Genomic DNA, 10873 nt, shown 5'->3' with positions numbered 1-10873 from the left:
CGGGTAGCAAAAAGTAGGATGGGGCGAAGGCTGGAGAAACAGGAGGCTATCTGGGTGGTGGTGGTGCACACCTTTATTCCTAGCGTGCGGGAGGTAGAGGCAGGTGGATCTCTGTGAGTTCGAGGCCAGCTTGTTTTACAGAGTGATTTCCAGAAAATGAGAATGAAAAAGAAGGAAGGAAGGAAGGAAGGAAGGAAGGAAGGAAGGAAGGAAGGAAGGAAGATTCAAGAAATAAAAACTGAAGACGGAAGTACAGATCGCGTCCTCACAGCAGTCCCGTCCAGCAAGGGCGTCACAAGGTCCTGCATGCGTGCAGTCTTTATGAAGCAACCACGACAGAAGCTTCCCTGTGATGGTTAGAGTGCAAACCGAAACGTATGGTCACGTGACCGTTAGCTCTTGTTTTCTTACAAAGCCTAAAGGCGTGTGCCCATGAAACAGTTATTTAGCAAACAGCGTGCAAAATATTGTTAGGATTGGTGCAAGGACTTAAGATCAGAGAAGGCCCTGCTGGCCTTTCTGGTCACACAGGAGAGATGAGACGTTTTTTGTATTGATTTGGGCATAGAAGCTACGTTTGGTTTGATTTATTTCAATTAAAGAGGACTAAGTATTCACGTATCTTAACACCCCTGAGTTGTTAAATGTGTTTGTTTCTTCTCTAAATCTCAGAGATTCTGGATCAGGGGAAATCTCCAAGTAGCCAGAACTATCTTCCTTCTTCAGTGCTGGCTGATTGCCTCTTGTCTTTTGATTTTAAGACTATGGCAACAAATTATAAGGAGTTTAATTTTCTAAAACATCAGAAGAACAAAGACTGTTACGGTTACAGTTTGATGAAGTGTCCTCCCTAAGTCTGTATGGTAAACACTGCTCAACAACCCAGAGTGCTATGGAGGGAAGGGGGACCTTCCCAAGGCCACAGGTATAATTCAGGTTACTGGGGATGCTACTCTTGAAGGGGGCCTCTGAATCCTGACCCCCTTCTCTTTCCCAGCACTTATGACATAGACAATCTCCTTACCACTTGTCCCCCACCATACACATATGTCCCAGCAACACACACCCAAAGGCTGAGACCTCCAGGTCCAAGACAGCCAGCCAAATCGAGGCCCTCAGACTTGTGATCATCTCTGACATTTTATCAGTGGTGGGAAGCTGACACAGTGACTGTTCACTGAGGGGACCTGGAGAGCGGGGAAGCTGAGCTCACTGAGTAATACTCTTTCTTTCTGGTGTTTGTGTCTCGGTGTTAGGTGACTAATTTGTCCCCTTCTCACAGTGGTGACAAAATTCTAGTGACATTAGTGGTTTTGTTTCTTCTTATAGTCATAGCAAAAATGCTGTAGTTTCCCATGTGACCCTATGCTTAGTGAAGATGGAGGAGGGGAAGAAGAAGGGGGTTTAAGACGTATGAACTTAATTCAACTCCCACATCCCATTAGGGAAGCAGCGAACCTAATCATAAAAACTGTCCTCTGAGCTCCACACATACACCATGATATACCCAGACATATAGGAGCCTGAACACACAAATGCACGGACGCACAGACACATGCACAAGTTTGACTTTTTTATTGAAAATAAAATGTTTTTCATGCCATATATTCTGATCACAATTTTTCCTCCCCCACTTCCTTCCAGATCCCCCCCATCTCCTTGCCCACCCAGCTCCACTCCTTTCTCTCTTTAAAAAAATAAATAAATAAAAATAACCCATGAGAGAGAGAGAGAGAGAGAGAGAGAGAGAGAGAGAGAGAGAGAGAGAGAGAAACAGGCACCCACCCATTCCCCCCAAAAACCTGAAACCAAAATATACAAGCAAAAGACCAAAAAATAAAACATGCCCAAACAAAGCACTCTGAGACAAAAAGTATACAAAAATACCATCAAGTTCATTTTACGGTTTGCCTGCTGGGCACAGGGCCTGCCCTGCAGTGTGGCTAATAAACCCGGGAGACTCCACTGACGACAATTTATTTTTTCTCTTTGCAAGTGGGTATCAATTATACATAGCTTCTTGGTTAGGAGTGAGAATAAACACACACACACACACACACACACACACACATAGTAATAATTCTCTTCTTAAAAATGAAGTAACTCTCATCCTCACCTGCACCTTCCACCACGTGCTCATTGTAGGTTTTCTCTCTTTTCTAAACTCTCCATTTTCATGCAACTAATTGTTGGGACTGGGCTCTTTTTCTAAGTCACTTTACTAGCATCTTGACAGCTCCTTAAATGTACGTACATGTATAGCCCTGACTTCTCGTCTCTCCTGGTGTCTCAGTCAGGGTTTCTATTCCTGCACAAATATCACGACCAAGAAGAAAGTTGTTTTTTTTTTTCTCCAACAAAAAACATCAAACTTGTGCATGTGTCTGTGCGTCCGTGCATTTGTGTGTTCAGGCTCCTGTATGTCTGGGTATATCATGGTGTATGTGTGGAGGTCAGAGGACAGTTTTTATGATTAGGTTCGCTGCTTACATTTCCACACTGCTGTTCATCACCAAGGAAGTCAGGACTGGGAGTCAAGCAGGGCAGGAAACAGGAGCTGATGCAGAGGCCATGGAGGGATGTTCTTCACTGGCTTGCTTCCCCTAGCTTGCTCAGCCTGCTCTCTTATAGACAAGACTACCAGCCCAGAGATGGCACCACCCACAAGGGGACCTCCCCCCTTGATCACTAATTGAGAAAATGNCTTACATCTGGATCTCATGGAGGCATTTTCCCAAGTGAAGCTCCTTTCTCTGTGATAACTCCAGCTGTGTCAAGTTGACACAAAACTAGCCAGTACACCCAGTAAAAGGAGTTTACACCCAGTCAACTAGAATCCAGGTAAATCTCCCACTAAGTAATACCAACCCTTTAAAATCACCTGGGGCTCTAGGGTTGTTCTCGTGCGGGACTCAAGCTTTTATGCCATATAATACCTAGGATGGTTGCTATGCTTGAAAAGTAAAAAGAATGTATGCGGACAGGGAGGGGGAAAGAGAATCACACTAGACTTTGATTATTACATATATGGAATTTCACATTGATAATAAGGGGTAAAAAAAAAAGTAAAAAAATAAAAATAAAAAGTTTCCTGGGACTGTTGGTGTGTGTTTTTGTAATTTAGTTGGGTTTCGTTTTGTTTTGTTTAGAAGGAAGAAATTGCAAGAATTCATGAAATATTTTACCACGTAGGAAACTTGAGGTATGCTTGCAGCCTTTATCCATTCAATTAAGGTAGACATTAGGCTACAGATGACTTTGACTGCAACAACAGAGTGAAACCAGAAGCCAAACCGGGACTGTCCCAGGCCAACCCTTGATGGCTCATGGGCCAACCCTTGATGGCTCATAGGCCAACCCTTGATGGCTCATAGGCCAACCCTTGATGGCTCATGGTGCTTTATTCCCTGTTGAGAATTCCACAGAAGTGACAGAAATAGCCTCAGAAAGACACACAGTCCCAAAAGTATGCGTGTTACTGGGACATGTTGGCTGGCAACCACCTTAACTCCAGAAACAAGAGGACGATTTTTTGTGGGAGCAGCAGCCTTAAACTGCTTTAATGTCCTTGCAGAAAGAAAAGCCTGGAGCCCAAACTTAGGTTTATTTACAACTTGTATTTGTGAACATGTGCAAATATGTTTACAGTAAAACACTTAAATATAGAAAAATCCCAAAAAGTTGAGAGGGAAATAAATGTCGGATCAGATATTCCTACTCAATGTCCTGCAGGCATACCCAACTTTAAATACCTTTCACTGGTGTGGATAGTCACAAAACCTGAAAGTAAATGCATAAGAAATATAGCCTAAGCCATACATAAAAATGATTCTATACTCTGTGACAGAAGAACTATGCTTAGGTAAGAAATCATCCTTGTAAAAGATGATTTCTCAGACAGCACCATCTCTCAAAACTTCAGCAGAGCCCCTCTGCCTGGCATTGGCTGTCAAGTACAGTCACCCTGTCCCCCTGCCACTGTGTGAGTCTCTGTCCCAGAGAACTGAAGGCCTGAGTGGGGTCATTGCAAACAGAGAACAGTTCTGGAAACAGACCACTGCGTTCAAATTTACTCTCTGCCTCTTGTTAACATCCATAAAGCATTTATGTGTCTGGGTCTTGGATTCCTTAACTCTTGAATGAGAATAAAAATATGCACCTGTTGTCCAGTTAAAACTCAAGGATAATATTGACGATGGTAAAAGTGTTTAGTTGTAAAGTGCTAAGTTGTAGACTGTAAGATGAAATAAATATTGCCCCTACTTATGACCTCTTAAAAAACTAAAAGGTAATTGGTACAAAAGAGGGCATAGTCTTTACAAATTAACGCTTTTTTTTTTCCACCTGTCACAGCCTCTCTGCCAAACACTGCTTCTTGCCCTGCATTGCAAGGCCTCACCCTGGAAGCTCCTCCTGGCACAGCCTGATGTGATGTAGCTGGCAGATGTTCCTTCCTCTATAGACATCTGAAACATACCATGTATAGGGGTCCTATACATACCCATCCCAGAGGTGAGAGTAGGAGGGACAGCCCTGCAGGCAGGTGGGAGGCGGGGGTCTCTTGAGGTCACAGCAGCCTCTCCCGAGTCTGTAGACCCAGGAAGTCCTGTGTTTCCAGCCACAGCAGCAGCAGGTCCGAGCACCTGCTTTGGCAGCAGTGAATGGGTTAAGAGGGCTGCTCTGAAAGCTCTGGGGCCCTGCCACCCAGTCCAAAGTCCTTTGTGTCCAGGAAGCCAGAGCCATCCTTCATGGATTAAGTTATGGAAGATGATTTACACAAACATTTTTTGAAAGCATCAAAATTTATTGCTGTACATTTCCTCATAGCATTCACTATGGAAATAGTGCAAATATTTATTTTGAACTCTGTATCATTTGAAAGATCACAAAGCTTCCATCTTTTGCAATCATTTATGAAGATCTATATTAAACTTGTATTATTTTTAAAATTTAAACAATATTACATTCAAAGAGATTATATAATGCTTTCTAGAGAGAGAGAAAAAAATCCTGGAAGCCACCAGGTAACTGTCTTGATAAAACCTGTTTTCTAACTGCACGAGTCTTTGTGCGCTCACAAATTCACTCAACAAACATTTATTAACAAGCACATTCCAGGCATTGCTCGAGGCCCCTGGGGGCTTGAAGATGGAAGGACACCAGCTCAGCTTTGACGTGGATTACAGAGTAACACTAGAAACGGACATGCAAAACATTTCTTTGTACAATACAGTAAACTGCCTCCACGGAGGTTATTTACAGAAGACAGTGAGGACCTGGGGTAATGGAAAGAGCATCTGCCTGGAGAAATCGGGGCAGGCAACACTACGGATGGACGAGGAAGCCACTGAGCTGACCCCAGGAGCTCGCCACGTGGCCAGGCAGGAAAAGGGGGGCAACAGGCGCACAGACAGGAATTTCAAAGGAGCGAGAGGTGTGGCTTTTCTTGAAGTGAAAGGTAGCGGGATCGTAGCAGGATGAGACTACTGCTTATGAGACCATGAAGTCTTTTGACTAGTCTTCCATCCCCCCCCCCACCCCTTTTTGAAACAAGAATGAGTGCTTACTACCTGTCTGAAGATGTGCCATAGGCTAGGCGCTGTGTCGGCTGTACCCGGAAACAGCCTTGCTCTCACGGAGCTCACATTCTACTCAATCAAACCAATCAAACACAGACCTCTACCAAGGAACGGGGTACTGGAAGTAAAGCCACACAGACAGGACTGTGCATGAGCACTGCCTGGAAGCAACAAAGATGGCGGCGACAGCATTGACCCACTAAGTGCCAGGAACTGTACAGAACACCTCGCAAACAACAGCTCACGGAATCCGCAGCACTCTATATGAGGTAGGTATTGTTACTCCTGTGTCCCCGAGGAGGAATAAACTCGAGGAGACCGAGGGCCCTGACAAGCCACAAACACCAAGACCAAGATGAGACGTGGGCTCCCTGGCTGCAAAATTCACGTCCTGACATTTGAGGCTGCACTTAAAAGGCATCTGGGGAAGTCCGAGCAGGGAAGGGTGCGACCACAGCTGGCTGCTTCTTTGGAGAAAAAAATCGGGGGACACTGAGAGGAAAAAAAAGGGACAGGGAACAGAGCTGAGAAAAAGAAAGCTATTCCCGAGTCTAGAGGGAGAAAAGAAGGGTCCTGTGAACTTAGAGGCTGTGGAAAGAAGGGCCTGAAGGGTGTGGTTACTGCAGCACTTCTACCAGGACTGACTCACAGATGCTATGAGCAAGGGCATGAGCCGCATCCTGCATCATTTCTGTATTTCTGCCTTGTCCAGCTGAAGTCAACTTTGACCCAAGTAGAAGAATCTAAGATGATGGTGGGCATGTGGTGATAAAATGATGGATTTCATTTTGAACATGTCCTGTGGGTATACTGGGAATATCGCAGCCTCGAGCGATGGTCACTAAGAGGCCATGTTCTGATGGCTTCCGCACCTTGATTTCTACCTGAGCAAAGTATACAGAGAAACCCTGCTAAAGCTTTGTAGTACCTATGTGGTCAGTTTGCTTTCAAAATATGTGTGTACAGAAGTTTGTAAAATGGTTTGGCCTGTGCTGTAAGAAGAACAAGACATGTGATCTGAAGCCATAGTTACCATTGACGCTAGCTATCCTTTGGCTAGGAGGACAACTTCCGGGAAGCCACTCTAACAGCAGACACTGAGCCTGAGTCACTCAGGTGGGCCCCTGGCAGGGGTCCTCTGACAGCCATGCTCAGAGCTGCCCACTCTCCCGCCAGCAGGGATGTCTCCATAAAACTGGGGACCCAAGGCTCACACATAAGAATGTAATCGGATCAGAAACTCCAAACTTCTACAGTTTGGCAATACAGTTCCAAAACCATAGCAGCCAGAAGCCAGCCACTCACTGTCCCTGGGGATAAGAAGGGGCTGGAGGTCCTGGGGCGAAAGGACACGAGTGGCTACAGCCTTGACCACATTACCTAATTTTCTTTTGTTCTTTTTTGGTGCCGAGACCTGGCAAACTCAACATGTGTGCTCATTTAAAGTGAACACACACACAGCACAGGTCCAGCACACGGACACACAGACTGTACCTATAAAAGCACATTATTTTGGATCCATTTTTCATGATTTCCTTTAATTTCTTTATAGTCATTCCCTCTTGTCTTTGGCTCTGATCAAGTTAAATATGTTTTCATTTAAAAACTCATCGGGTAATTCAATGGCAATTTTAGTAAATAAATATCAAGCAATTTAAGTGGTCAGAAAGTTAGGCTCGGAGCTTCTAACAGAAGAAAATGTTGCTCGTTAGCAAAGTATCACACTCTGGTCTGTGAAGCTATATCTTAAGAGGCTGCCTCTCAGGGTGGCAAAAGATCTGGTGTATTCTATTGCCTTAGTCAGCTAGCGGACACTAGAAAGGAAAAAAGTTCTAGTCAAAACAAGAGGAGCTTTGGACAGCACCTATAAGGGTCCTTGTAAACCTAACTCATGTCATATGAGAGCCTTACTGTGGAACACTATCAAAGTACTAGTCATGGGTAAGAGAGGAAAGCTGTATGCTAGAAGCCAGTGTGCAGCTTCTGGGGAGACCACAACTGTCACACTGAGAAGCCTGCAGGCACACGGCAATTTGCCAGTGACTTCCTATCACCTCCAATTCCACACTAAGAGCCGGGGTCAAAGCTGAATGTGTATCAGGACACTATCTATCCAGGGGCTCTTATTGTGTGTAATCTTTAACAAAAGAAGTTCCAATCAGTCTGTGAATATAGTAATTTATTTGTCTTTACAGTGATGATGGAAGAATGTACAGGTATCTTCTTTCAATAAAGTATAAAAATCTGTTTATATACAGTGAAGTATAATAATCTTTAATTGGGAAACTTATTTGGTACTCCTGATCTGTTTATATTAAAACTGTGGGGGGAACAAATATTTCACGTAAGTGCTACATTTCCAGTAGACTGTACCTGGCCTCAAAGCTGCACTGCACTGTAAGGGCCCTGCTTGATATTATAAAAGACTCATTTTTAAGTCCTAGGATTCAAAATAAACATCATTTGGAATAATAGATATATACATCAAAAATACATCTAGAAAGGCATTGGTTAGTGCTATTAAAAAGCTATGTGCTCAGGTACACTTTTTCTTACAGGCGAAACCCAGTGGAAATGTTTTAATTCCGTTTCTAGCAATTTGCTCTTGGGGAAGGTCAGTCGAAAGTTACCTGTGAAGACAAAAGGAAGAACAATGACTTCCTAGGTGAAAGGTCAGAGAGACTCACTAAGAACCCCATGCCTACAACCCCAGCAGAGCACTGAGCTGCAGGCCAGACAGAGATAGCTGAAAATCCTAAGTCACCAGATCTTCCTCATACTCCAGTATTTCATTCTGATTACTTTTAATACCCCGGTCAGTTGCTTATACAATATTTCTGTCTATAATTAGCTAAAAAAGATTAAAAAGGAAACTCACAAGGTATATAAATAAAATATCCCAAAAGACAAAAGCCAAACCCAGACATGTTTTTGAAAAATTCGACTTAACAATGATATCTTGGACTTCACAATGACTGATTTACTTCACAGCATTTGGAGATGTGCTTGAGTCTTCCTGACTACCAAAGTAAGATGATTCCGTGCAACTGCACACTGAACTGTTTGTATCTTTGATTCAGTTCATTCACAGCTACACATTCAAACACATTTGTTTCTGTCTTTATCTCCTTTCTCAGTCACTCTTCAAATGTTTGATAACCTGGGTACTTATCTGTCCTGTGAAGTTTCAGTAACATTGAAAACCTGAGCACACCGCTTAACCAAACAAGCAAGCGCAGGCCGTTCCCGTGTATGTCGGGGATTAGAGAGAGCACAACATGAGGAGGATGGCAAACCTGAGGAGATTAAAGCTTAGAAGAGTCAGAGACCGTCTGCTATGGGCCATGTGAAATTGGCCAGCCCCACCTCTTATCTAGCTATAAGCTAGAGCCCTGTCTATTCTACACATAAGGGTGACATCTATTGTGGTCGTGTAGCCATGTGTAGGATTTTTAGTGCATATAGGATAAATGAGTAGGTTATGCAAATATAATTTTAATAATTAAGAAGTATCCTAAGTATTCTATAAGCTACAAGTCTACTGGCCTAGTCAAACAATGTCTTCTTGAGGTCAGAAAATAATATGCATAAATCTGTCCCTATTGAACATGTCAAAATAATGGTCTTTTTTTTTTTTTTTTAGGAATTCATTAAAATTCTAACTATTCCTCCATACTCTGAGCAGGCGCCAGCCCCTGTCCGCGGGGGCTGCTATCACCTGCTTATCTACTTGAGCTGTTGCGTGCTGCCCCCAGAGCACTCTGGAAGTCATCACCAAGGAAGCGAAGGTCTGTTACATCCTAACTATGCCACTCCTGACCGGCCAGGAGCAAATTCTGAAAGAGAAGGGAAAAAATCTGACAGAAGAGGTGTGCCAGCCCAAACTGTATCTTGATACAAGGACATAGACTGTGCCATGGGAACAAGACCCATGCAGACTCCCTTACTGCTCCCAAGACTCTCTACACTTCTCTCTGTGACAAACGTACACACACTGAGCGAACTCGTTAGATTCCTACAGTGCATCCTTTCAGCTTGTAAAACAAAGTCTAAAATGTCAACACAGTGTCTTCCTGTTCTCAGTGAGGAAATAAAGGGCTTAAAATAAGACTGAGCCAGACCCTCCCAATAAGGAAATAAAGACTTAAATAGGACTGACGTGGATATAAACAATCTGTATGGCTGGGAAACTGTGCTGGGTAGTGCTGCCCTCACTGCACAGGGAAACAGGAGGCATTACCTTTACTCCCTGGTCACAGTGTCATCGTGGTATGGGGCACTATTAAAGTAAAAAGAGGCACCAGAGGAAAGGGAAGGTGATGCCAACAATTAACCCAGCTTCTCTCCACTCCGGACCTGTGCTCTGCTCCTCTCCTGGACAGGACACCCACACAGCAGCTCCAGTGGAGACCTCACTCTCCCTGTGCTCTCTCAAGCTCACGTCCAATCAGCCACCAGGAACCTGATTCTACCACATCTCAGATCTACCCATTCCTGTTCATCTGTCACCTTGAGAAAGCCACCAGTGTCCACTGCAACATTCCAACTGATCCCTGCCTCAGCGCCTTCTCTACTCCATGCCAAACAAGCAAATCTGATCATACTCCTCACCTTCTGTAAGACTATGAGCAAGCTTGCAGTCCGCACCCTGACTCACAGGCCTTCCTGACTGGGCCTGCTGCCCACACAATCCCCAGTGCTCTGTAGGCAACAGGAACATTACATTCCCACCTCTCATCCCTTCTCTCTGCTGACCCTCTAACCTGGCTCTGCCTGACTCAATTCTACTCATCTTTCAGGACCAAGGTAAACCTCCCTTCCTCAGGACAGCTTTGTCAACCCTTTCCATCATGTTCTGCTCTGCGGTCTCTCCTCTCAGATTTGGTTTCTGAGGGAACAAGCCAGAGGTATATGTGTGGTAGAAAGTACAACAGATCTTGCCAACACACACACACACACACACGCACAAGCTCACAATTGCATCTTTAAGATGAAGTATTATATTTGTCAATGCTCTTCCTGTGCTCTCTCTACCTAATGCACAGTGTTAGGTACCTACTAATGATATGAGTCTGCTTACCTTACTGCCACAGTTCTAAGGAGGGCGTGGCGTCCCCCAAAAGGCAAACAGGTCAGCCATTCCTCCCAAACCAAGAGTCCTTTTCTCCTTCCCCTGCTTTCTTTCAGGACACCCTAGCCATTTTTTTCAGCATGGATTAAAACCTTATGAAGTAGGCCAAAGGATCCCTTCTAGGTAGGTGGCTACTGCATCAAGAATGTCCTCCCAGAATTAG

The 10873-nt window shown here is 44.2% G+C and overlaps 1 protein-coding gene across 1 annotated transcript in view; it reads right to left on the bottom strand.

Moving 5' to 3' along the window:
- Positions 1 to 7740: 7740 nt before the first annotated feature.
- The window catches only part of Mbd2 (methyl-CpG binding domain protein 2), a 54602-nt gene continuing 51469 nt past the window's right edge, over positions 7741 to 10873 (bottom strand). Inside the window, exon 7 of the mRNA XM_021214493.1 lies at positions 7741 to 8209. The gene's annotated coding sequence lies outside the window, so the exon portion shown is untranslated. The remainder of the gene's footprint in view (positions 8210 to 10873) is intronic.

The sequence above is a fragment of the Mus pahari genome, chromosome 15 (assembly GCF_900095145.1).
Source record: "Mus pahari chromosome 15, PAHARI_EIJ_v1.1, whole genome shotgun sequence".
NCBI classification, from domain to species: domain Eukaryota; kingdom Metazoa; phylum Chordata; class Mammalia; order Rodentia; family Muridae; genus Mus; species Mus pahari.
This window is presented reverse-complemented; position numbering and strand designations above follow the sequence as displayed.